Source organism: Nannospalax galili, unplaced genomic scaffold (genome assembly GCF_000622305.1).
Source record: "Nannospalax galili isolate Female #2095 unplaced genomic scaffold, S.galili_v1.0 scaffold7, whole genome shotgun sequence".
Classification (NCBI taxonomy): domain Eukaryota; kingdom Metazoa; phylum Chordata; class Mammalia; order Rodentia; family Spalacidae; genus Nannospalax; species Nannospalax galili.
In genome coordinates this window covers 8,423,937-8,449,583 of record NW_008359081.1, presented here as the reverse complement: position 1 = coordinate 8,449,583, position 25,647 = coordinate 8,423,937, and the positions used below count along the sequence as shown (strand labels likewise).

General features: G+C 40.1%; 1 protein-coding gene across 1 annotated transcript in view; it reads left to right on the top strand.

Annotated features, from left to right (window-relative positions):
- Positions 1-9,376: 9,376 nt before the first annotated feature.
- Positions 9,377-25,647, top strand: part of CUNHXorf21 (chromosome unknown CXorf21 homolog) — a 22,140-nt gene continuing 5,869 nt past the window's right edge. Inside the window, exon 1 of the mRNA XM_008822727.3 lies at positions 9,377-9,501. The gene's annotated coding sequence lies outside the window, so the exon portion shown is untranslated. The remainder of the gene's footprint in view (positions 9,502-25,647) is intronic.

Sequence of the window (25,647 nt, the reverse complement as noted above, 5' to 3'; positions counted from 1 at the left end):
TTTATTTATTATTTTTATTTTATGTGTATGAGTGTATTGCCTGCATGTATATGAGTGCACCTGTGTCATGCAATGCCGTGGAGGTCAGGAGAGGGCTTTAGATTCTCCTTGAACTGGAGTTAAGGACGGTTCGAAGCCACCATGTGGGTGCTGGGACTCGAACTTGGGTCCTCTGCAAGAGCAGTCAGTGCTCTTAACCGCTGAGCCATCTCTCCAGCCCCTCTGTTTGTTTTTTTCAATGTATGCTTTTACTGAATATTTGTGCATTTCATACAATGCACTTTAAGCATATTTGGACCCCCTCCTCTCCCTGAACCCCTCATAGCCCACCCACCGGCTTTCATACATTCTGTCATATATGTTAAGGCCTATTGAGTCAAGTTTGTGTTCCCCAGAGGTTCCTTGGTGTGAGTTCATCTGTTGGAGTCTGGTCAGCCTATCCAGCGCCATTCCCTTAAAGAAGACCAAGTCTCCCTCACCCAGAGCTGCTTAAAACTTTCCTTAAAACCCGAAAATCAGCCATGATTGGTGGTGCACACCTTTCTTTAATCTCAGCACTCAGGAGGCATAGCATAGGCAGGCGGATTTCTGTGAGAGCAAGGCCAGTCTGGTCCACATTGTGACTTCCAGAAAGGCTTGGACTAGGGAGACCCTGTCAAAATAAACAAACAAACAAACAAACAAAACGCCCCAAAGTAAACAAACCCCCATATACCAGAAAATCAAATCGGGGGCAGGAATTAGGAGTTACACAATGAAACTACAAAAGCTAGCAAAATGGGGTGGAATTTTCTCAAAACAAGCACTAACACCAGGCGTAGTGGCATAGGTCAGTAATTCCTGCACTGAGAGACTGAGGAAGCCAGAATATTGTGAGTTCAAGGTCAGCCTGTGCTATGTAGGAGTTCTTGGCTTAAGAAAACAAAACAAAACAAGCACACACACACACACACACACACACACACAACCTTGTCATGTATTTTCAGGGATATTTTTATTTAGAGTTAATGATAGGGATTTGCATTTTGGTGTAGAAATATAGTATCAAGTAAAAGAAGAAGATTACAGTTAGAAAGCAGAAGCCCGGTGGCCAGGGAGACGTCTACCAGGTAAAAGTGCTAGCTATGCAAGCCTGAAGACCCGTTTGATCCATGGAATCCACATGAGCTAGATGGAACTAGATGTGATGGTGTGCATCTGTAATTCTAGCACTCCTCTAGTGAGAGGGGAGGCCAGAACAGGAGAATTGTCAGGAAGCTCATGGGCTGGCTAGCCTGGAGTACGAGGTGAGGCCAGCAGCAGAATAAAGAAGAGAGAACTTCCCTCAAGAAGGTTGAAGGGAAGAATCACCTCCTGAACATTGACCTCTGACCTCCACACATGCTCCCTCACACATGAAAAATAAAAGCAGTTTGAAAAAAATCAGAAGCCAGTGTATGTAAGTATACATTCCTGGGATTACTGATGCCTTAAACTTTCATGTACGTGTCTTGCTACCTCTGAGTGATGCCAACAAAAGGTTGATATCCAATAGGGATGAGCTACTGTCCATACTCTACATGGCTTTAAAATGAAATATATGGAATAAAATTCAATTTTCCCTTTTTAACTTATGTCACATTTCATTTTAAAATCACTTTTCAACTGAAAGGGTTTTAAAATGCTTCAGGAACTTTACAGTTACAATAACCATTTGATTATTTGACGCTGCAATGAAATGTCTCTGAGGTAGAAAATGGGAGTTATTCAAGAGCAAACAGTGCATATTACGATCAATTTTATCCTAAATAAAAAATTTCTAGTGCACAAGAAGCTATTATAGCTTCATAGGAATTCAGAACGCTGTACTTAATAAAGCAAATTATAATCTTTCATTCCATCCTCAAGATAAGCAGTATTGCCCTAGAGTATACCTTATGGATTTCTTTGGTATAAATTCAACCTACTGGAGTATAACTAATAATTTTTAGATGTCGTATTAATTTTACTCTATGGGACATGTAGCATGGTCCTAAGTTTTAACATGTCCATGTTAATTTTGTACAATGCCAATGAAAATCTTCTGCAGTAGAAGTACACTAAAATCTTATATACAATATGGTAATTATGATGGCAGGAAATGGTAATTACATAATTACTAAGATAAATTGTGAAAATGAATATGGAAAATAGGATTATATTTTCAAGATGTTATATTATGCACTATTGTGAAAAAGCTTCTTTGTATACCATTATGTACTACCACATAGCCACTAATGCTTTTTTGTTGTTGTTTTCTTTCCTTAGAGGTGCAAATCAAATTCAGTTATAAATGACTCCATTGTATTATACAAACTTGGAAGGCATTGGTGAGTAATTGTAGACATCAAGGATAAGGTGAAATTAGAGGGGAAATCAATTTCATAGTACTGAGATTGGGTAATGCTGTAAAGATAAATGAGGGTGTAACTTGGGACCAGAAGATCCAATATTTGGCATTATTTATATAAAGTAGTCAAGTATTCACGAATGAAATTCTAATGATCATAAAAGAGAGACATAAAGATATGAGATACAGATATCCAAGTCATCCAGAGAAGAAAATGGAAGATGAGGCAAGTCATGTGTTTACCAAAATGAAATGGTGAAATAAGAAAGACAGGGAGTTTTAGGAAACAGATGGTTAATAGGAAACTGAGAAAAGAGATTAGAAAGGAGGAAGTGGGAGGTAGGAAAGTAACTAGTAGGGTGCAGAGGCACAACATCAACTGAGTGGTGGTGGGGAGATCTTCTTAAAGAAGGGATGCATCAATAAAACCTTGGTGAGATACATAATTTAAAATATATTTTATTATTTTTATTTTCTGTGTTTGAGTGTATTGCCTAGATGTGAATAAGTGCACCTTTGTTGTACAATGCCTATGGAGGTCAAAAGAAGGCATCAGATCCCCCAGAACTGGAGTTATGGACAGTTGTTATCTGGATGTGGGCACCAAGAATTGAACCCAGGTCCTCTGCAAGAGCAGTCAGTGCTCTTTTTAAAAATATTTTATCCTTTCTTTTCATTATATGTGTCTAAGTATATTGCCTGCATGTATGTAAGTGCACTCATGTCAAGCAGTGCCCCTAGAGGTCAGAAGAGGGCTTAGGATTCCCTGGAACTGGATGGTTGTTAGCCACCATGTGTGCTGGGAAATGAACCTGGGTCCTCTATAAGAGCACACAGTGCTCTTAACTGCTGAGCCATCTCTCCAGCCCCTGGCTTAGATACATCATTTGTTAGTATAGTTGTTAGAAAGGATGTGGTGGGTCTGCTGTGATATTAATGCTGTTAAAAGTTTTTATATAGAGTGCCCATCTGAATAGCACATATCTGTAATCCATGTACCTGAGAGGCAGAAGCAGAAAGATCAGGAGTTCAAGGCTAACTTCAGTTATATAGGGAGTTTAAGGGCAGCCTGGGTTACAGAGCACTCTGTTCCCAAAACCACAACAAAATAAAACATAAATCTCAATGTGGTGGTGCAGACCTGTAATCTTGGTAGTTAGGTGGTAGAGGCAGGGCGATCAAGAGTTTCAGGCCAGCCTTGGGCCTTATCTACATACTGAGTCTAAAGTCAATCTGGGTTAAGGGAGACCCTGTCTTAAACAAAACAAAACAAAGCAAAACAAAGCATAGATTTATATATTACACACACATGTGCGTGTGGTCACACATGCACACAGAGAAAGGTAAGAGGCAGGAGAGACTATAAAGTATCCCATCATTTACATACAACAAGAGATACATGTAATTCTTGGAATGTATAAAGAAGGTAGCAATAGCTAGGCATGCCTCTTGCCTATAATCCTAGCTTTCAGGAGACTGTTGTAGGAAGATTACTGTGAGTTTGAGGTCATATTGGGCTACAGTGAATTTCAGGCCAGCCTGGGCTACACTTGGGGACCTTGTTGCAAACAAAGAAAACCAACGAACCAAATAAACAAACAAACCAAAAATGCTAACAATAGGCTGGGAGTTGTGGTGCACAGCTTTAGTCCCAGCACTCCAGAGGCATAGGCTAGCAGATCTCTGTGAGTTAGAGGACAGCCTGATCTACATATTGAGGGCATAGTGAGACCCTATCTCAAAAAATAAAACAAAACAAAAATTGCTAACAATAATAGTTGCCTTTGGAGTGGCAGACCTGAGAGATAGAATCCAATATGGAGAAAGGTTCAATTTTTTCATATTTTTTGTTCCATTCGCAGTCATTTTTATTGCATATAGTACACGAAGGTTTCAAAAGGTTTTATTTGAAAAATTCATCTCTCTCTCTCTCACTTTCTTTTCTCTCTTTCATGTGTGCGTGTATGTGTATATGCACACGTGTGGAGGCCAGTTCTCTCAGTTTAGGAGTCAGTTCTCTCTTTCTACCATGTGGGTTTCAGGAGTCAAACTCAGGTTGTCAGGCTCGGTGGAAGGAGCTGCTGCTTGCTGAGTCATATCACCAGCCCTCAGAAACCATTTTAAAAGAGAAGGAATTAAGCAGACAGTGTGGAGTCCTCTAGAAATGTGAAAGATTATAATATATATGAAGGTAAAGGCCTGTAGACTAGATGATTAAGGGGCTTTGGTAACTCAGGGAAACTACATGAAGATGAATCACGAGAGTGTTTATATATTTCGCTTTGAGATTGGGCTACAGAGTGCTTCAGACTAGCCAGAGCTGCATAGTGAGATCTTGTCAGAAAAAATAAAATAAAATAAAAGCAGAAAACAAATGAATATCTGAATTTTGATCACATTTCCTCCTTGATTTTTATTCTTTTTATAAAAATTATCCTTTCCAAGGAAATTCTTTTCTTTAACTTTTTAAAACGGAATTTTTGTGAATTTCATGCAATATAATTTGTGTTTAGCTCTCCTCCCCTTATTACACTCTACACAATTTCATGTACTCTAATATGTATTATATACATATTAGTATATTAAGGCCTATGCAGTAAAAATTCTGTGCACAAGTCTCACCTAAGCTTAAGTCAGACAGAATCCCAGCATAGACGTTGGGACGTTAGTAAGAAACTCCAACTGCACCTAAGGAACTTTTGGCAATGGATGGCTGCTGGGAGGGGGATAATCAGTCTTATTTAAGGGTGAGACTCTTGGTAGGTTACCAGGCTCCAGTGAATGGACCCAAGAAAATCATTTAATCAAAAAGTTGGCAGTCTGTCAAGTTAGCTAATCTTTTCTCTAACAACCAAGTATATGCAATTGGCTTTAAACTGCTTTCACTTTGCTGACTATAATAAAACAGAATTGCGTCCATTGCAACTGAAATCTTATAATATAATTTTGTATCAATTTATTGAATGTCAGGTAAGAGTTACTGCTTTGATTTCTGTTTCTCTGAATGGATATTATTCCTATCATCCAGTTACCTCTGCTGGGGTGAAAAAATGTCGTCTGAGCTATTTCCATTATTATATCATCCACAGTATGCTCACTCTCAATCCACCACCACGGCCACCCTCTGTTCATCTCCAAGTGCTGTTATTGTAAGAACCCTAATTCTTCAACAGCACATATTTCTGTCACATTCTATTTGAAAATTTTTAGTCCCAGATAAAATCCATTATTGTCTTTCCATAAGTATACTTAAGTATATATTAAATATTTATGTGTCTTTTCACACATGTACACACACACACACACACACACACACAACTGACTAGTTTACAAATGCATTCCATCAAACTCCAACTACCTGAAGTAATGGGAATTGAACTTAGGGCCTTCTAAATGATAGGTAAACGTGGGTTCGCTGAGCTACACCTCCAGCCATTTATATTTTATTTTTCATTTTGAGACATACTAACTATATTGCCTACAGGCATGAGCTCTACTCTTGTTTTTGACTTTTGAGATAGAGTCTTCCTATGTAGCCTAAGGTCAACTGATGGCAATCCTCCTGCTTCAACCTCCTTGGTTCTAGGATTATAGGTGTGAGCCACCACACTGGGTTTTGTATTTTGTATTTGAATAAAGCAATTTTGAGTATATGCCTATAACCCTAGGAGGATTGCCCTGAGTTTGAGACTAAGCTGGGCTACATATTGAATTTCATGCCAACCCATTATACAGGGTGAGATCCTGTCTCAAAAGTAAAACAGGACCTGGGGAAATATTCAGTGGGTAAGAGCATTTGCTGTGCAATCATGGGCATGGCTTTGTGCATGCCTGCAACTCCAGTGCCATAAGGGATGGAGACAGGAGGATTACTCATGCTTGAAGACTGCCAGTCTAGCTCAGGGTCTAGTGAGAGGCACTTCCTCAAGGCAATAAGGCAGAGAGTGATAGAGGACACCCCAAATCTTCCTCTGGCACACCTGCAGACATGTGCACATACACCACACACACACACACACACATATGCCACACATGATATACTTATGTATACAAACAACCATCTCCAAAATACATAAACACAATACATATGACATTAGGGGCAACCTGGTCAAATGGAATCATCCTCCATTGGGTACTTAAATTCTTTTGGATCATTAGGGGCAACCTGGTCAAATGGAATCATCCTCCATTGGGTACTTAAATTTTTTTGGATTTTTTTGTCTTGCACACACACACACACACACACATATGCCACACATGATATACTTATGTATACAAACAACCATCTCCAAAATACATAAACACAATACATATGACATTAGGGGCAACCTGGTCAAATGGAATCATCCTCCATTGGGTACTTAAATTCTTTTGGATTTTTTTAAAAAAATTATTTATTATTTTTATTTTATATGTGTGAGTGTATTGCCTGCATGTACGTAAGTGCACCTGTGTCATGCAATGCCTGCAGAGGTCAGAAGAGGCTGTCAAATCCCATGGGCCTGGAGTTACAGACAGTTGTTAGTCGCCATGTGGGTGCTGGAATTCGAACCTGAGTGTTCTTAACCACTGAGCTATCTCTCCAGTCCTGGATTTATTTGCTTTTATGTTATGTATATGAGTGTTTCATGTGTATGTTTGTAAGCACACTACATGCATGTAATGCTTGCAGAGGCCAGAAGAGGGTGTTGGGTTCCCTGGAATTATGGATGGTTGTTAGCTGCCATGTGGGTGCTGAGAACCAAACCCAAGTCCTCTGCATGAATAACCAGTTCTCTTAAACACTGAGCCAACACTCCAGCCCCTCCATTTGGCATTTTATGGCACTGCCAAATGACCTTTTAGAGATCCCACCAGGGAGAGTTCTTGGAGTTAGGTGAGATTTGCTGTACATCATCTACATGGTTCTGGTTGAACCTACGTTAAGATGAAATTAAACAGTGTTTGGCCTTGAAAGTACTTGATCACAGTTAAATTCTTGATAAGCTACCAAGGCCTAGAGCCATCCCTGGACCTGATTTCCTAAGAGTATACTGAAGCCGAACCTTCGCCTGGCTCTTTGAGTGGGGACAGGAAAGCTCTTATTGCTCACATGTAGAAACCATGAAACTATGGTCCATGAAATCATGAGAAAATCATAAAGGACTCTATCAGAAATGAAAATTGCGAGTATACGTTTCAAAATATGACGTTTTGGGATAAGCCATGAAACACAATTAAGCAAGCTTCACAAGCTCACTAAGTAGAAACATTCACAGATGAAAGGATTGTAAATCAATTTGATCAGAGTTAGGAAGGAGGAGAGGATGAAAGGGACATCATTTGGGCAGGGTTATTCTTTGAACTAGGGAAACGATTATTTTTGTACTCAAAACATCTTTCACATTTTATGTACTCAAAATATCTTTATTTTTTTATGTGCTCAAACTATATTTTTTTATGTCAGAGAAATGATTTTGAAGACCATTATTTCAATTTTGGGTCAAAAGGAACGGGCCCATTTACATGTAGAGTCCTTCAGAAAAGACATAGCTTATAATATATTTGAGTTATAAAAATCAAGTAAAGTAACCAGGCATTGTGGGGCATGCCTTTAACCATAGCACTTGAGAGGCAGAGGTAGTTGGAGGCCAATCTGGTCTATGTGACGAGTTCCAGGCCAGCTGGGTCTACAGGGAGGATCTGTCTCAAAAAATTAAATAAAGTTAAATATCCATACTTAAATTTTTGGCGTATGCAGGGACTTTACCCTGGAAATATGTCTAAAATCTTACTAAAGGTGTCACAAGAATGTTGTTTTCCCACAACCTTGCCTGTACAGTGTAGTAGCACAGTTTTGATCTTTGGTGATTAGAGAGACAAAACTTCTTTCTTTTGTTATTGTTTGTTTGTTTGCTTGTTTTTGAGACATGAGCTCACCACTGGCATGGAGCTCACTGTGTTGCTCAGGCTGGCCTTGAAGGCCAGGTGAGACTCTAACCTCAGCCTATCATATGTGAGGATTACAAGTGTGAGGCAACTGACTAGGATATTGGGTTCAGAGGAATTTTGTTGCAGTTGTTGTTTTCTTTTAAATTTTATTTAAAAATATTTTATTTATTTTTATGTTATGTATATGAATGTATTACTTGCATGTATGCAAGTGTACCCATGTTGTGCAATGCCCACAGAGGCCAGAAGAGGGTGTCGGATTCCCCTGGAACTGGGGTTAAGAACTGTTGTTAAGCCACTATGTGGGTGCTGAGAATCGAACCCAGGTCCTCTGCAAGAACAGCCAATACTATTAACCACAGAACCATCTTTCCAGCCTCTATTTTTGTGTTATGTATATGGGTGTTTTGCCTGAAGGTATGTAAGTATACCATGTCTGTGCAATGCACATGGAGGCCAGAAGAAGGCATCCCCTGAAACTGTAGCTATGTACAGTTGTTAGATGTCATGTGGGTGCTGGGAACCAAACCTGGATTCTCTGTAAGAGCAGCTAGTGTTCTAAACAGCTGAGCCATATTATATCTCCAGTCCAAGACTTTTTTTTAAAGACTCAGTCTCACTATGTAGCCCATGCTGGTCTCAAGGTTTTGGCAATCCTTCAGCCTCAGCCTTCCAGATACTGGGACTGCAGATATGAGCTACTACACCCAACTAAAGTTCTAGATAATGAGAAATAATGCTCCTTAAAATCATAGATTAATGATGAGACAATTATTTTTAAAGTAATACATGACTGTGGCTCTCAGTTGGAAGGGAGTTACCAGATACTTTATTATTATAATGTGCAGCCATCAACTTTTTTTTTTTTAACAAGAGACAGTTCCACAGATAGGTTTCATTTTTCAAAAAAGGGGAAGAAACACCATTCTGTGGCCTGATGAGGCTTTGTCAGTTACTACCTCCCCATTTCCTGGGACTTCCCACTCCTTCTTTAGCACAAATTAGTCTTAAGCGAAACAACTCTTTTTCCATAGGATCAGTTAAATAAAAAAGGGCAATGCAACCAGCAGCGTAGTATTCTAAGGGTCTTGTCAGTGAGACACTCGAGAACTTTTTGGAAACAGCTCTGGCTGGCTCACTCATCTCTGTTGGGTTCATCATCGTGTTTCTGCAGGATCAAAGAAGTGGACTGTTTGGTGAAGGTAAGAAAAAGGAGGCAAGGAGTCCTACAAATCTGTTGCCATTTCTCCTTTTTCTTCTTATACTTTCTTAGCCCTTTGTCATGAGAATCTGCCCTATTCTTTATGACATCTGAAAGGCCTTCTAGCTTACTAAATCAGAGGTGACTGGGAATTGAGCAAACAATGGAGTTGAAAAGTTGGATAATAAAGAAATATTAAGCCAAACACTTCCTTCTCTGACATCCTCATGTCATTTTGGTCATTTGTAAAATGGTGTTCTCCCCCCACCCCCAGTACTTGGCATTGAACTCAGGGTCTTGCACATGCTAGGCAAATACTCTACCCCTAGCCGGCATTTTAGATTTCTTTTTGAGAAAGGAGCTCACTAAAGGCTGGCCTTGTAATCAATCTGCAAGCCAGTCAGACTTTGAGTTTTCCTCCCTGTTGTTTGAATTTTTCAGCCTTCTGGGAAACTGGCATTATAGGCGTATGCAACTAGGCTATCTTAAAATTTTCTTTTTTATTTAATTTATTTTTTTGAGACAAGATCTCTCTCTATAACCTCAGCTGTCCTTAAAATAGCAGCAATCTTTCTGCCTCAGCCTCCTGACTACTAGGATTTCAGGCATGAGTCACCACATCTGCTGGGTAACAAAGTTTTAAGGTACTTGTCTATTTAGAACCATGGAACTTTATTTGTAGCCAAGATTTTATTTGCAAAGTCTGGTGTATGTGTAGAACACACTGAAAAGTTTGATAAATGCAATCTGCTCTGCGAAATGACCCTACAGTCTGATTGTTTATTTATTTCTTTGTTTCTGAGGTAGGGTTTCATTATGTAGCCTTAATTGGCCTAGTACTCATGATATAGATCCAGCTGGCATTGAACTTGTGATAGTTGTGTAGCCTTACTCAGCCTTTTATGTGGTGGAATTATAGGTGTGTCACCAGGTCTAGCATACAATATTCTTTAAAAAAAAACAAACCCTGAAATCTTTGACTAGTTTGATCAAATTCATTTAGTTTTACTAATTAATTTTTAAAACTTTTTTGGAGCGCAAGGACTATTTTATTAGAATTTAAAAGAATAACTCCAGGATACGGAAGATGCGTATTTCAGCAGCTGCCCAAAGGAGGAAGATGGGGAGGAGGAGGAAGAGAGAAAGACTTGCCATTTGAGTTAAGCCCTCATGTTCTGAAGCATGCTTAGAAAAAAAGGCAGAAAGATGAAAAAGGAAAAGTTATGCTTTTCTCATTAATTCAGAAAAGCTAGCCGTCTTAACCCAGCTGCATGGCTATGGCTCTTATTTTTTGAAATTGACTTTCCCTCTGTAGTCCAGGCTGGCTTTTAACTCATGATAGTCTTACTTTAGTTTCTCACCTGCTGGGATTATAGGCATGTACCACACAGCCTGATTCTGTTAATAAAGTCACGCACGCACGCGAGCGTGTGTGTGTGTGTGTGTGCGCGTGTGTGTGTGTGTGCGTGTGCGTGTGTGTGTGTTTGAGACAAGGTCTAATTATGTAACCCCGGATGGTCTAGATATACTATATATCTCAGGATGGGCTCAAACGTGCAGTAATCCTCTGCCTCAGCCTCCTCAGTCATGGGATTAAAAGTGTGCACTTCAATGCCCAGCCTTCCATTGCTTTGTTACATCTTTTATTCAGTCCTGTTTCAGCAATTGCCACACCGTTTAGCTTCTGCATTTTAACAAGAAGGCCTAACAACTTAAGCAGAATTTTCAGGGACACCATAGCTGTTGAATTCAGTTATGCTGATGACATTTCGAGAACAAAATCAGTTACATCCCCATTGAATCTGAGTCCTATTTGTTTAGTGAGCTTGTGATGGTGCTGTTTTATGTGGCAGAATATATTAAAAATGGATATGATTTAGAGTGCTATTGCTTTTCAAACTTATCTGGGTGATTTTGGGGGAAAGCCTGCTTTTTTTGTATTAAAGATAGGGAACACATGGGTGAACTTTTGTTTGAATCAGTCTTAGGCCCACTCAAAGGATATTTCTTTTGTGCTATGTGTCAGTGCTTGAATATATACGGGTTGTTCGGCATACTCATATTGATATTTTTCTAGCATTTCTTGCATGAGCCAGTCCAAAGTAACTGTTTCAGAGCTTTTGAATCTTTTTTTGTAGGTGAGAAGATTATTTAAAATCTGTTAAATATCCTTATCACAGCAGCAATGATTTTTCTGTTTGGTTTTATGAGACAGGACCCCATTAAGTACAGGATGATCCCAAACTCCTTATAGAGTTGAAGCCAGTCTTGAACTCCTGATCTTCCTACCTCTACGTTTCAAATGCTGGAATTACAGACATACACTACGGTACCCAGACTGATAACTTGGTTTTACAAAAGGAAAACAGTTGCTGTTATGATATGGATACTTTGCAGATTTCTGCTACTCTTCACAACTACAAACACTTCTCAAGTTCAAAAGCAGTAGTCTATTAGCTATTCTCTTGAGACAATAGTACAAGGAACACCATATTTTCAACATGTACATTAATCAGGTGTATTATTTTGCCATATTTACTTCCTCTTTCTGTCTCTTCTTTTTTTCTGAAACATTTGAGAGTACATTGGTGGCTTCAGTGTATTTGTCACCCTAAATTAATTGAGTATATGTTTCCAAAGAATGAGAACAGCCTTTTATTTTATGTAATGATAATATAATTATTGTAATAAAAACTAAGATCAAGTCAAGTGTGGTAGCTCATATCTGTAAGGCCAGCACTTGGAAGCTGAGGAAGATTGACATGTGGTCAAGGCCAGCCTGAGCTATGCAGTGAGTTTCAGAAAAAGAAATTTGAATTTCTCTTTCTTTTGGTCTTTTTGAGATAGGGTCTCCCTGTAGCCTCAGCTGTCCTGAAGCTCACTATGTAGACCAGCCTCGCCTCGAACTCACAGTGATCCACCTGCCTCTGCCTCCCAAGTGCTGGGATTAAAGGTGTATACCACCACACCTGGTAAGAAATTTGAATTTCTAAACTAGAAAATTTGTTCCTTATTTTTAATGTCTTTTGTGAAAAAATATTAAAAGTACTGTTAAAAAATGGTCATAAGTTTTGATTTTTCCAATTTATGAGATGTCAAGAAATAGAATATAGAGAAAAATCTGAATTATGGCAAAATATATTTACTAATACTTCTGCACCAAGTTTTTATATATTCTGAAATGAAGAGTTTTACTGCCAGATGCACATATTACCTTTGCACACAAGAATCCCAGCAGAACAAAACACAGAATTATTTATTTACTTAGTAAAATTGGTGTGGAAAAAATTGATATATTTATTTGTTTTTGAGGCAATATTTTCCTATGTGGTCCAGGTTGATTTTGAACTTGGGAGTGGTCCTGCTGCCTCATTGCTGGGAATAGAAGTACATACTATTACACACAGTGTATGACCTTGTCTCAAAAAAAGAAAATCAAATTTATATTGCAGAAGAATAGTTAATCACAAATGATATTTTGTAACAGGAACTGAAATATGGATGAGTGAGGGAAATGAAAATTAAGACTGAATTGAGATTCCATCTAATCCTTGTCAGAAAGGTTATCATCAAAACCACAAATGTCAGGAAATGCTGGTGAGAATGTGGGGAAAGAACACACACTGCTCACAGGAATATAAACTGGTGAATCCACTGCGGAAGTCAGTGTGAAGGTTCCTCAAATAACAACAACAACAAAAAGTAGAATTCAGGCGCATTGGTTCATGCCTGTAATCCTAGCACTTGGGAGGCCAAGGCAGGAGGCTCACCATGGGTTAGAGGCTAGCCTGGGCTACAGAGTAAGACCCTGTGTCAAACAAAACAAAACAAATAAAAACAACTAAAAATAGAGCTAGTATATGACTCAGCTATACTGTTCCGGGGTATAAACCTCAGGGACTGTAAGTGAGCATACTACAGAAAGACTTGCACATCCCTGTGGGGTCGCTCCCTCTCCTCGTGGGTCGTTGGCCACCGGTCCATGAGGACAAAGGGAGCAAAAGCGACGAGCGGGGTCAGGACAGCCAGTGAGCACTGTTGGAAGAAAGCCCTTCCAGGGAGGCAGGTTCAATGATGCAAACAGCTCCAGACTCAGTGAAACAGCTCCGTTTATTCAGTGGGGGTTATGGAAAATATAGTGTGGAGGCAGTAGCCAATGCTTCAGCTGATAGGTGCTCATAGTATGCTTTATTTACATGTGGCAGTAGGCTCCTATCATCCGACTACTGAACAATGCCTAATTATCATATAGAAAAAACCTGGGGGTAGTTTTTAATCCAGGTAACTATGCCAAAGGTCATGTTCCAAATAAGGTCAGGCATCCGTGCTTGGCGGCACTTTCCAGGTAAGTCAGAAAGAGAGCAGGAGGCCCCCTGCTGAGAAGGGGAGTCCTTTCATATGGTGCCGAGCCCCTTAGAGCTATCCGGACATGGAAGACTACAACCCTAGCAGCAGGGTTCCCCAACACATTCCTATTTACTGCTGTATTAGTCACGATAGTGAAGAAACAGAACCAGCCTAATGTCCATCAACAGATGAATGGAGAAAGAAAATAAAGCAGTTGTAAGAAGAATGAGATCATGGTATTTGCAGAGATCAGTGGTAGTAGATACTGCTAAATAACATTGAAGTAAACAAAATTCGTCAAACTCAGGAAGAAAGGCCAAACTTTCCCTTATATGTAGAATCTAGACTTGTGTGCACATATGTGAATTTGTGTGTGTGTGTGTGTGTGTGTGTGTGTGTGTGTGTGAGAGAGAGAGAGAGAGAGAGAGAGAGAGAGAGAGGACCATGAGAAGGGAAGATCTTAAGAGGGACAGGGTGGAGGAAAGGGGGAGGTAACGGAATCCATATTTCATTAAAGCAGAAGGGGTAACTATTTTCTAAGAGAGGAACAGGATCAGCAAGGGGGGTGCAGAAGGGATGGAGGAAGACTGTAGAGGAAAGGGATGAATAAGAACAAAGTGAATTACATATATGTACAAAGATGTGATAAGAAACCAATTACTTTGTATGGTAACTTGGAAAAAATGAATAATATAGGGTGTGCTGGATAGCTTTAGTGTCAACTTGACACACCTGGGTTGAGGGAGCCTCAATTGGGGAATTTTCTCTATTGCACTGGCCTATGGCCAGTGTCTGAGGGGCATCTTCTGGATGAGTGATGTGGGAGGGCCCAGCCCATTGTGGGTGGTGCCACCCCTGGGCAGGTGGGGGCCTATGTAGCATAAGAAAGCAGGCTGAGCAGGGGCCAGGGAAGCAAGCCAGTAAGCAGCGTTCCTCCATGGCCTGTGCTCCAGCTCCTGCCTCCAGGTTCCTGCTCCGAGTTCCCACCTTGGGCTCCCGGATGAACTGTGACCTGGGATATGTAAGCTAAATAAACCCTTTCCTCCCCAAGTTGGTGGTGGTCAGAGTATTTTGTCACAGCAATGAAGAACAAACTAAGACATAGGGCTAGGAAAATACCTCAATAGCTTGCTGTAAACTTGAGTCTGAGCCCCAGAACCCACATAAAAAACAGGGCATGGTGGTGTGCCTCTGTAATTAGAGTATGGGAGGCAGAGACAGGTGGATCCCCCAGGCTCACTGGCCATTGAGCCTACTGTACTTTGTGAACGCCAGGCCAGTCAGAGATGTTGTCAAAAAACAAGGTGGCCAGTGTCTGAAGATTGGCACCCAAGATTAATTTCTAGCCTCTACAGGCATGAACATATAAGGCATCAATCATATAAGATATATGATTGAATGGTTATTTCATCTCTAAAGAACAGGTTTTATTGTTCCTTATTTGTTTTTGAGACAATTTCCCTATATAGCCCTCTCTGGCCTGGAGCTTTCTATGTAGACCACACTGGCCTAGAATTTGCAGTAATTTGCAGCAATCTTCCTGTGGCTTTCTCTTGAATGTCAGGATTACCCACGTGTGCCACCGGGTTCATCAAGAACAGACAATTTGATTTTTAAACTTTTAAAAAAAGATTAATTCATATTTTATGAGTGTTTTGCCTGCATGTGTATAGGTACATTACATGCGCTCAGTGACCACAGTGGAGAGAAGATGGTGTGTTGAATCCCCTGGAACTGGAGTTATGGGCTGTTGTTAGCCTCTGTGTGGGTGCTGGGAACAGAACCCAGGTTTCTTGGAAGAGCAACGAGTGCTCTTAACTGCTGAGCCATCTCTCCATTCCCCCTTTTAGAGTTTTTGAGACAGGATGTAATGTAGTCAGGCTAGCCTCAAACTCACTGGGTTTGGTTTTGAACTTCTGATCCTCCTGCTTCAACTTCCCCATTGATAGGTTTAGAGGTATATGCCACCGCTCCTGACGGCTATACATAATCATAAGGAGTTTGCTTTACTCTCAAATTTACTGCAAGCATACATTTTGATATAAGACCTGAAAGTTATGGGAGATGGGCCAGGGATGAATGAATAAAGAGCATAAGATCTCATGAAAGAAAGAAAGAAAAAAAAAATCTCTGGGATTGGAGGAACTGGGATAGGCTCCACATAGCTAGGGTCTTGGGTTCTGTGTGGAACAGGTAAAGATGAAATGTGGTAGGCAGACAAGGACCACACATCATGAGGCCCTGACACATGTGAATGTTGTACCAAAGGTGATAGGACATGGTTGATGTTTAAACAGTGCATCAGTAATGTTAAATTACCTTGTGGAAGGTCATTATAAAATCAACAGTGATATAATTCTAGGCCATAGCTGTGAGACTGATTAAGGAAAATGTTAATAGGATAAAATTTAAAAGATGGAGGATAAGTTATTTGTATACCTCAATGACATCTGAGCATTGATATGCAAATTCTATACTGCATTTGCAGCAGAATGCTATGTTCTAAACACAGACGTTGGAGTTTGTAAACTTGGCTTTGAATCTTGCCTCCAGTAGACAGTATCTGTATGATCTTGGGAAGGACGCTTTTATTTTTATAAAGTTCTTTATTCGCATATATATTAATTATACATAATAATAAACTTCATTATGATGTCATACACGTATGTAATATACTTTGATTATATTCACCCCCATTACTCTCTCATGAGTCTCACTCCCACTTCTGCTGATTCCCTTCTTTTCCTCAAATACGATATTTTCAGTATTTAATATCTGTCATAGTGTCATTTTTTTTCTGTGGCAGTTATAATCACAATGCCCATTTTTTGAAATATTGGGGGTGTTATACAGAAAGCACCCAAAACAAAGTTGCTATTATAATGTCCTATTCAATATCTATTTTCTTTTCCTTCCTTCCTTCTCTCTTTCTTTCTCTTTCTTTCTCTCTCTGCCTCCTTCTTTGGATGCTGGAGCCCAACTTAGGTCCTTTGGAAGAGCAGGACTGTTAACCACTGAGCCATCTCTACAGCCCACTACATTCTTTTCTTTCTTTCTTTCTCTTTCTTTCTTTCTTTCTTTCTTTCTTTCTTTCTTTCTTTCTTTCTTTCTTTCTTTCTTTCAAGACTAGATCTACATCTTATTTTAGGCTAGCCCTAAACTCGTGATCTCCCTGACTCAAAGTCCTAAGACATAGGCTTAGGGTTATGTACACTATGACTGGTTGTATTGGCTTTTGGTTTATTATTTTGTATTTTTAAGATAAGGTCTCACTCTGAGGCACTCAGTGTCCTAAAGTTCACTGTGCAGTCCAGACTAACCATGAAGCAATCAATTCTCCTGCTTCAGCCTTCCAAGTGCTGGGATTATAGGTATGAGCTACTACACCTAGGAGTTGGGGTGTGTGTGTGTGTGTGTGTGTGTGTGTGTGTTTGCTTGATTGAAGTCAAGATTAAGCAAGTCATAGCATAGGACCAAGTTGGATCTTTGTTTGCTTTTTATAAATAAAGTTTAATTGGAATGCAGCCATAACCATCTGTTTGCATGTTATCTGTGTCTTTCCTGTTATGATGGCAGAGTTGCATCATATGCTGTATAATCTACAGCACTTTAAATATTTACTATCTCTAACAGGTATTTTAAGTGTCTCATCTTGCAAAATTCTTCCTCTTTACATTTTTTTTTTTAAAGTGGAGACACATTCTCACTATGTAGCCCCTGGCTGACTTGGAACTCAGTATGTAGACCAGGCTGGCCTTGAACTTGGGATGATCCCTCCGGCTTATGCTTCCCTAGTGTTGGGGATAAGACATGTATAAGACATGTACTGTCACTAGGTTGCCAACGTACATAAGTTATAACAAGCATTTTCTGAGAACCTGTGTATACACTAATCTAGAAGGAAGAATTTATGTTGCAGTTTCTTCAGAAAACCACGTAAATGATTTACAAAGTACTGTACTTTAGCCCATACTTCTACTTTGTGATTTTTGCACATAAGACTAATTTCAGTATTCAGTTGTGTGGTAATGATTAACGTAGACTAAATTCTCCTAGAACATCTCCTCTACAAATGTCCTTGGGTGTATTTTTCCTTCACACTTAAACCAGTTATGGGAGATGTCTTAACAGGCACACACACACACACACACACACACACACACACACACCCCACACACACAGAGCTTCTCTAAGATGAGAAAAAAAAATTCAAATGATAAAAATATCTGAGCAAAAAATCCATTCGGTTCAGTGTGTTAGATTAAATTAAGCCTGCCTTTGTGTTCTAATGATATTTCCTTAAGGTCTCATAGGTAATAAAAAAATTGTTAAGAAAAATGCCTCAAAGATTTTATTTCTCTGTTTTTAGTTTAGGACTCTGTAATATCCAACACTATATTAATTCTAGTGGTGCATTAAATTACAGTTATGAAGATGAAATAATTTGTTTTTTAGTTACATTTGTGTGTGTCTGTGTGTGTCTCTGTGTGTGTGCACGTGTGCATGTGGAGGTCAGAGGACAACTTACCAGAGTGGGTTCTCTCCTTCTATGATGTGGGTCCTGGGGATAGAACTGAGGTCATTAAGCTTGGCCACAAGCCCCTTCACTGGACAAAATATCTTGCTGGCCCAAATGTTTCTCTTTCCGAGACAGGCTCTCGTTGTGCAGTCCAAGCTGACCTCAAACTCACAGTTATCCCCTCCTGTGTCTGCCTCCTGAGTGCCAGTACTGCAGGCATGTGCCACCACGTCCAGCTCAATTAAATTGTATTTGTATAATGTTTGTAAGTTTTACACAGTGTTAGTTCGGAACACTTTCGAAAACCTCCATGTCGTGCTTTCTGCTGCCCTCTGCTGCAAATTTTCAGGAACACCGGATTCTGTAAAGCTACTAACTTTTTATAAATTCATGCAACAGTAAAATTTAGGGCACTCTAGAGATAATATAATCCCTATTTACAAACAGGAAATCGAATGTCTGAAAAGTTAACCATTGTGAATTTGGGCTCTGTTTTCTGACTGATGGTGTCTGAGTGTTTGGTGACTTTGAATACATTATTCAATTACGCCGATTGTAAAACGAACACGATAATAGTATCCACACCTTAGGGTGTTTGTATCTAGTTATTTATGCATTAAAATACTTAGAATAGCATCTGTGTTGTGTGTAATACTATAGAAATGTCAGCTATCTTATACACTTGGCACTAACTAGACTAAAATCATAGCTACGGACAGGCTCAGAGCTAGAACTCTTGTCTATTAACTACTCAATAAATTGTTTTTACTGGGTGAGGTGGTACATGTATAAAATCCCTGATCTCAGGAAGTTGAGGTTATAGGCTAGATAGGGCTACGTAGTGTGTCCCTGTCTGAAAGAACACAAAACAACTCCCCCCCAAAGAAAGACAGAAGAAAGAAAGAAAAGAAAAAAAGAAAAGCAGATCTTGTGCATGATGTTTTACTTTTTGGTTGTTGTGTTTGTTTTAGACAGGGGCAAATCTGATCAAAATACCCCCAACTCCTTGGAGATCCACCCCCTCATTCCACACCCATGCAACGTTGTGTCCCCTTTTATTTTTCCCCATCGAGTCCAATTTGTGTGGCCCAAATACTCAAGTGTGGAACAAGCCCCAGAGCCTAGTCAAACTACCAGGGAACACAACCTTAAGGAAAGCTGACTCTTCCTCTCTTAGCAGTTGTCAATTGCCAAGAGATCCTCAGCTAGGGGGTGAGACCTCAAAGAACTAACAAAAACATTTTAAAAAGTACAGCGGACAACAAAACTCTCATTTCAACCCTCCAAGACTATCTTTTGGCATTAATGATTCTAAATAGATAATAAAATTTTACCTTGAAATACAGGTTTAAAAGGTGTGACGAAGACCTGGGAATGTTGTACTTTGGTAGAGCAACTGGCTAGAATGTTCAAGGCTCTAGGTTGGACCCACGGCATCTTCCTTTCTGATAAAAAAATAGTCTAGCCGACTAGGATGGTGCATGCCTACACTTCAAAACACTCAGGAGGTGCAGATAGCACGACTGTGAGTTCAAGGCCAACCTAGGCTACATGACCAGACCCTATCTCAAAAATAAAATAGGGGCTGAATAGATGGCTTAGCAGTTAAGAGCACTGGCTGTTCTTCCAGAGGACCCAGATTTGATTCCCAGTACCTACATGGTGGCTAACAACCATCTGTAACTCCCATTCCAGGGGATCCGATGCCCTCTTCTGTCCTCTGAATCACTGCACGGCATGGGTACACTTACATACAAGCATGCAAAACACTCATACACATAAAATAAAAAACAAGTAAAAATTAAAAATAAATAAAAATTAAAAAATGAAATGGAGGGTTGAAGATGCAGAGTCACAGTGGTATAGAACTTGCCTAGCATGCATGAAGCCCTGGGTTTAGTCCTTAACGCTCTAATAAACCATTCATGATGGTACATGCCTACAATCTCAGCACTTGGAAGATGGAGGCAGGAGGATCAGGAGTTTAAGGTCACTCTTGATTATATAGGGAGTTGGAGACCCCCTATTTTTTTTTGTCAAAAAATATAAAACAGCCAAACATAAAAATATAAAGAAAAAATAAAGAAAAATTTAAAAGATGAACAAAAACTAAAACCCCAAACCAAAAACAAAATTAACATCTGAAACTAAATAGTGATTTATTTAGTACTTCTGAAACTCAGCCTTTATAAAGCTACATGACACTGCAAACCTTCCTGTTTTTTCTTTTCTCTGTATATTCTTCAAGGCAAGCTCCCCATAGACATTATTACAAACAATGGAAAGTTCCTCAGGGCCCCCAATGTAAATTCATACTTCCTGCACTTGGAAGATGCTAACTTTAAGTAACTTCTCTAATGATTCTCTGCTAGAATCAATCTCTCTCTCTCTCTCCTCTCTCTCTCTCTCTCTCTGACTTTGGTCATTTCAGATCACACATAGTCTCTCTATGTAGCTGTTGTTGGCTGGAATGTAGTGTGTAGACCAGTTTGGCCTTAAACTTGCAGGAATCCCCGTTGCCACCTCTCAAGTGCTGGACTTACAGGTGTACCTCACCACACTGTGCCTTTCCCAGATGCTTATATCCAGTCCATTTCCTGTTAGGCTCAAGTCAGGCTCAAGAGGAACTAAGCTAAACCTGTCAGCTCCCCTTGCAGTTCCTCCTCTTGGTCCCACTATGTTGGACAGTATCTCAATATATCCCAGACTCACAGTTGTCATTTCTTTGAGACAGGTTCTCATTCTGTACTCCAGCAGTTCTGCTGCCTCAGTCTCCCATTTATTAGACTTATGGGACTGAGCCACCACACCTGGCACCAGAGTAATTCTGGGCTCTTCTCTCCTCTATTTACATGCCTGAGAGGTTTTGTTTTGGTTCACTTTTAGTTTGGATTTTGGTTTTGGTTTTTTGAGACTCTCAGCCCATGGCAGCCTCAACTTGCTATGTAGCCAAAGTTGACCTTAAATTCTCAATCTTCCTGCTTTTGCCTCCTAAGTGCTAGGGATACAGGAGTGGGCCACCATGCTTGGCTTTTGCCCGAGGTCTTGGCCACTCATATTCATCCCTTGTCTTACTTATCTGCTACCTCCCTCTGGGTTCCTGTCTCAATGAGGAATGAATCCAGCAAGCCCTAACTTCAGTCTCTCATCCTGTTGAAGTTCATCCTGCACTTTACTCTTAGACTGTACCATGCTATGAATTATCTACATTGCATTCTACATTGGAAATCCTTGACCTTAAATGCTTGGGACCAGAAGTGCTTTGTAAGAGGTTTTGAAATATTTGAATGTACGTAATGAAATATCTTGGAAATAGGACCCAACTGAACACACAAAATTCATTAATGTATCGTATGTACCTTTATAAATACAAAGACAATTTTATCCAATATTTTTAGTGTATTTGAATTTAGACTGTCGCATGAGATTAGGAGTAAAATTATCTATTTATGGTGCCATGGTAGCATTCAAAAACATTTAGACTTTGGAGAACTTCAGATTTTTGATTTTTTGATTAGGAATCCTCAACACATATTAATTGGGGATAAATCGAATGCATTCATCCTTGCTTGTCCCAGAGTACCTCCCTAATCACCCTGATCACCCACTATTTCCTACGATTCATTCATTCATATCGGTAAATCTATTCTTAGATAATATGGTGTACTTTCTACTTCTACACTTTACTGATCTGCCATTGGCCCCACTTACCATCATGGTAGGGTGTTTTGTTTTGTTTTACTTTGAGGCAGTCCCATTCTGTAGCCCAGGCTGTTTATAAATTTCATGATTTTCTGTCTCAGCCACCCAAGTGCTGAGATTGCAGGTTCAAACCACCATGCCCAGCTGGAAGAGTGGAATCCTCAATCCACCATAATCAAGGGACCACCAAATCTTTCCCAAGAAAATACACAGGGGAAAAGACACACCACTGAGAACAAAATCCTAGACCCTCCTTCACAGAGACTACCAAGAGTTCTCATAAATATCATCACCATACTGTGAAAAAAGTCTCCATCATATGAGTGATGAGTACGAGTAGGACTGTAAGCACTGGGATATTTGGGATCTATCTGAATGAGGACAGTGGTAAGAAAGGCAGATTTTCAAACTGTGTGCTTCAGGAAAAGTTCTTAAAGTATTTGTTACTCTGAAAAATACCTCACCACTTAGACTGGTGTCTGTACCTGCTCATTATAAGAGTGACAACACAGACCTATTCACCTGTGCTGCCCTCCCTTCCCAGCTGCGGTGCTTTTACCCCTACCCACTGCATTGTTTGGTTCTCCCTGTTCTGTGAGCCCAATGCAAGTCCCCTTCCTTTTTAGAGACAGGGTCTCCCTGTGGCCCCAGCTGGCCTAGAACTCACTATGTATACCAGGCTAGCCTCCATCTCACGGTGATTCGCCTGTCTCTGCCTTCCCAGTGCAGAGACTAAAAGCATGCACCATCATGCCAGGCTTAATAAATGTCCACTTTTGACAGACTCTCTTTTCTTCACCCTTAGAATATTTTTAACCACAGTACAGAAGTACAGGAAGTGCCACCTTCTTTTTTCTCTATTCTTAGCTACTATAAAATATTTTTCTATAGTTCTTTAAATGTTTACTTGTGTGGTACTCAGATTAAATCCAGGACTTTGCACCTGCCAAGCAAGTAAGTACTCTGCCACTGAGTTACTTGGATAGTCCTAGTTTTAATTTTACTAATAAAAATGAAGCCAGTGGGGGTGTGGTGGTGCCTGCTTTTAATTCCAGCACTTGGGAGGCAGAGGCTGGTGAATCTCTGTGAGATGGAGGTCAGCCTGGTCTACATAGTGAGTTCCAGGCCAGCTGGGGCTACAGGGAAACCCTGTCTAAAAAGGACCAAAAAAAAAATGAAGCCAGGTATTGATGGCTCGCATTTGTTATCCCAACATTAAGAGGCTGAGGCAGAAAGATTGCTCTGAGTTTGAGGCCAGTCTGGGCTACATAGAAAGTTCCATGCCAACCTAGGCTATAGGGACAGACAGCACCTCAAATAGAAACAACAAACAAAAAATTAAGTTACTTATGCATATAGTTTGGCTTCTGTAATTCTAAGAAGTTTGTTAGGAATAACATCTGTGCCTATAGTTCTTCAGAAAAAGGCTATACAGTTTTGTTTTTGGGGGGGTTGTTTATTTCTTTGTTGTTTACTTTTTGAGGCAGGGTCTCCCTATATAGTTCTGGCTGGCCTGGAACTCACTATGTAGACCAGGCTGGCCTTGAACTCACAGAGATTCACCAGGCTCTGCCTTCAAAGTGTGAGGATGAAAAGTGAGTACCACCACTCTTGGCCCTATTTGTTTGTTTTTGACATGGGGTCTCATTATGTGCCCTAGGCTGGCCTCAAATTCATCATCCTCCTGCCTTGGTCACCTGAGAGTACTGAAACAGCAGGCAGTAGTTGAGTCTGGTAGCTCAGGCCTGTGGTCCCAACTGCTTAAGAGACTGAGGCAGGAAGATCATAGATTTGAGGCCTTACAAGGGCTACAGTGTAAGTTCAAGGCCAGACCTTTTAAGATAAATCCTGAGGGAGGGGAGGAGGAGAAGGAAGGAGAGGGGGAGGGGGAGGGGAGGAGGAAGGGAGGGGAGGCTTATCACTTTAAATGATCATTCTACTTTCCCTCTTTAAAAAATATTTATATTTATTTATTTTTGGTCTTCTTGAGACAGTCTCCCTGTAGCCCCAGCTGGCCTGTAACTCACTATGTAGGCCAGGCCGGCCTTGAACTCACAGAGATCCATCTGCCGCTGCCTTCCGAGTGCTGGGATTAAAGGCATGTGCCACCATGCCCAGCTTTTATTTATTATGTTTATTTTATGTGCATGAGCGTTTGGCCCACGTGTATGTAAGTGCACACGTGCATGCAATAGCCACAGGGATCAGAAGTGTTGAATCTCCTGGAAGTGGAGTTATGGATAGTTTTTAGCTGCCATGTGGGTGCTGGGAATTTAGCTCTGGTCCTCTGAAAGGGCAGGAAGTGTTCTTGACGGCTGAGCCATCTCTCCAGCCCCAGTTTACTCCATTCCTTGCAATAGCATTCTTGCATTGCAACGTTTCTTTGGTTTGGCACATGATGCATCTACTTGTCTCTATGTAGAGGGGGATCTCGTTCTCTTTCTCCCCCCGGTTTCCATTGAGTCCATATGACTTTATCTCAATCATCTAGCTATATGAATTTACTGTGAATTTGAGTAAGAGATGATTGTGCAGTTAAGGTAGGGGAGCTCTGATGTCAGTTGCTCTTCTCCCCATACAGTAGAGTCCTCAGAAAAGCTTTCTCACTAGTCCTGCCTAGAACATATAGCCCCTCTTGGCAGGATTCTGGGAGCAAAATAAAGGGACAGGTCACAGATCTCTGCACAAATATGCACATATTTCTTTTTAAAGAAACATTTTATTTGTTATTTTTATTTTGTGTGTATGAAGGCATTGCCTGCATGCATGTAAGTACACCAGTGTTAGTGCAATTCCCGCAGAGGTCAGAAGAAGGTGTCATATTGTCTGGAACCGGAGTTACTGATGGTTGTTAGCCACCATGTGGGTGACTGGAAACAAACCCTGTCCTCCACAAGAGCAGTCGGTGTTCTTAACCACTGAGTCATCACTCAGTGTGTTTATGTAGCACATCTGTGGATGAACATCTAGGATGGTTGCATTTCTTAGCTATTGTGAATAGTGCAGAAATAAATGTGAATGTACAAGTATATCTGTGTTATATTGACAAAATTCTTTGGGTATATATGTAGGAGTGGTATAGCTGTGTATATGGTAGTTTCATTTTTATTTTTTTAGGTTTGTTTTTTTGCTTTTGTTTTGTTGTGGCAGAGTTTTGATATCTTTCTCAGTCTGGCCTCCAACTTGGAGTAGTCTTTCTGCCTCAATTTCTCAAGTGCTGAGATTACAGGTGTGCATTCTGATGCTCAGATATTTTTAATTTTTTGAGGAATCTCCATCCTTGCTTCCTTAGTAGCTGGATTAATTTTTATCTCCACAAACAATATATATTTTTGTTGTTGCTTTCCTGTGAGAGAGTCTTATTCCCCACACACACACACACACACACACACACATACACACAAGAGAGAGAGAGAGATAGAGAGAGAGGCATAAATTTAAATCTAGATTCTGTATGAGAAAACACGTGATGTTCATCTTTCTGAGTCTATTTAATTCATTATAATGATCTCTAGTCCCATCCATTTCCTGTGAGTGTCATGATCTGTCTTCTTATAGTTGAATAAATTCTATTGCATA